This window comes from Cephus cinctus, unplaced genomic scaffold, assembly GCF_000341935.2.
Source record: "Cephus cinctus unplaced genomic scaffold, Ccin1 Ccin1_scaffold1184, whole genome shotgun sequence".
NCBI lineage: Eukaryota > Metazoa > Arthropoda > Insecta > Hymenoptera > Cephidae > Cephus > Cephus cinctus.
The window spans coordinates 2406137-2408585 of record NW_014333664.1 but is presented as its reverse complement, the minus strand read 5'-3'; the positions used below and the strand labels follow the sequence as shown (position 1 = coordinate 2408585).

General features: G+C 40.3%; 1 protein-coding gene across 2 annotated transcripts in view; it reads left to right on the top strand.

The window, feature by feature from the left end:
* Positions 1-1242: 1242 nt before the first annotated feature.
* Positions 1243-2449, top strand: part of LOC107272481 (5-hydroxytryptamine receptor) — a 95855-nt gene continuing 94648 nt past the window's right edge. Inside the window, exon 1 of one of the 2 annotated variants that reach the window (XM_025089789.1) lies at positions 1243-2058. The gene's annotated coding sequence lies outside the window, so the exon portion shown is untranslated. The remainder of the gene's footprint in view (positions 2059-2449) is intronic. The other variant, XM_015749676.2, reaches the window with a different exon arrangement.

Here is a 2449-nt window from a genome sequence, read left to right as displayed (position 1 = left end):
TCGTATCGTTAAACTTAGAATTGAGATAATTAGACTTAGCGGCCCCAAGTTTCTTTTTGAACTCCCGCCGAAGCTCAACATATTTTGCAAATACAGTGTGTGAGCCAGATCTTTTAGCAGCACGGTAGCATGCGTCTCTTTCCTTCATAAGGCTACGTAAACTTATAGTAAACCATGGCGCTGGTGAACGTTTTACCGTGACTTCCTTTACCGGAACAGCACAATCAAGAACATCTTTTAATAAACAATTAAACGCCGTTAGTTTATGATCAATATCCGGTAGATTTTCAAACAGTGAGAAATCGAACGAGGAAACAATTCGAGCCGCTTCCTCCAGGTTTGCTTCATCCCAGGAGCGGTAACAGAAAGTTCTAGGAGCACAGCGAGCAACAATATATTTAAAAGAGACAAATATTAGATCGTGCCCAGATAAAAAAGGTTGGGCAGATTGCCCCCATGAGACCAGCGAATTGAAATCGGTAGCTGCACAGATATCTAGCCAGGTGTGAGAGTCTTTCGTATGGTGAGTAGGCTGATAAGGAATCAAATAAAGATCTTGTGATTTAAGAAAACTTCTCAGGTGTTCAGCATCATATGTGTTAGAAAGCAAGTCTGCATTAAAATCACCGAGGATAAATGCAAACTTATATCTAGACACAGTAGCTGCAAACTCTTCTTCGAAGATGTCTATGAAGCCGATTTTCGGAGGCCTGTACACAACAGCTATCAGCATCTTTGATCGAGCAGGACTCCAAACTTCAGCTAGTAGATATTCCGGCACTCCATGAGAGAGAGAGAGAGAGAGAGAGAGAGACAGAGAGAGAGAGAGAGAGAGAGAGAGAGAATATAAATGGTGTGTAGTACTGTCAACTCCGACCCTCAACCCTTTTCTATCGTCATACTCACGGCGTCGCTACGTTAATTGACTTCATAAATCATTCAACCTGAGACGAACCATTTTTCTCTTTGTTCTTCTGTTATCCTCTTTAATTCTCCGTTCGTCATTTCATCTCTTTCGACTATTCACTTTATCATCTCATTAACAAATATCTCCTGGCAAGGTAAGGATCCTGACACACTTTGATAATTAAATCTACCTCGGTGTCTTTACTCCAATTAATTTTCATACTTTAGCAGTTTGCTCGCAAGTTCAATTCCCGTTTCATACTGGACGAACAAGTGTTTGAATAACCCGCGAAATATCGAGTCACTCTGAATAACAAACCGAACAAGAAGGCAGCGAAAAGCAATATGGCGGCGACCAAGCGGTCTATCGCGTGCGACCGTGCAACTCGAATATTCTATTATACACTTGTATACAAGAAAAATGTTACGGATACGTGAAGTGTTTTGTTATATAATCCTTATTAATCTTGCAACACGTGAAACAATATTCTTCCGACATGGTATTGAAATCAATTTAGCCTTGTGACTATGTGAGTTTGTACGACAGTTATTAGGACTTATTTTAGCTCGATTCTAGCCTTTAACGTGTTTACATGTTTTGACGGAAAAATTGTCTAATGTTGTGGCTCATTCACGGGATATATGACACCTATAATATCTAACACTATTCTTAGTGAATAACATATCTAACAATCGATATTTCGAATGCTTATCGAACGTGTAGATATAATTACGTGGGGCACATTCTTGATATTCACATAGAACCAGCTGCTTAAAGTTATATTACAAAAACGCCAGTAAAATGAAAGTGGATCTGTCGACTAAAGCACAATAGAAATTCCCTCGGGTCAGAAAATAAATATATCGCGAAATAGTAGTTCGGACATTAGACAGGTACTTATTCTTCGTGAAAGGTAAATACGTTATTCTTTTGATGGTTCTAATACGTTATTACAAAAAGTTTACTTGCAATGTCTTTGCGAATTCACGTGGTAGTCGTGGTGTTTTCTTTAATAATAATAAAAAAAAAAGTATGAACACAGTGAGAATAAGGTTAAAAATTGGTCAAAAGGGACGACGCCAGTATGTGAATTGGACAAAAGGATAGCAGGACTCGAAATTTGAGACCTGATGAAACGGATTTGTCTTCGGGTAAGTCTTTCGTAAATCACCTAGATTTCCCGGGCGGCGAATTGTCGGACATAAGTAAAGCCCAGGTTGACGTTGGTGAATGCCAATTTCGTGTCGCGGCGAGTTGCACCAGCTTATTCTTGTTGATGTTGTTTCTCTTGCCGTTGTTACTGATCCTAACAGGAAATTCACATTAACTCAGTCCACTGCTAGAGGAAAGGTGGCTGGGCATTACAGTTGACTACGTTTCTCGAATGCACCTCGATGCACAAACTTCTCGACTTTCAGTGTCTTTCAAGGGATTGGAAGGTACAGGAAATGCATTTGGTGTACATACATACATACACAGGATACGTAGAGGACTATTCAGACAAACAGTGAGAGGGGGGGGGGGCGGGGGGGGGAGAGAGAG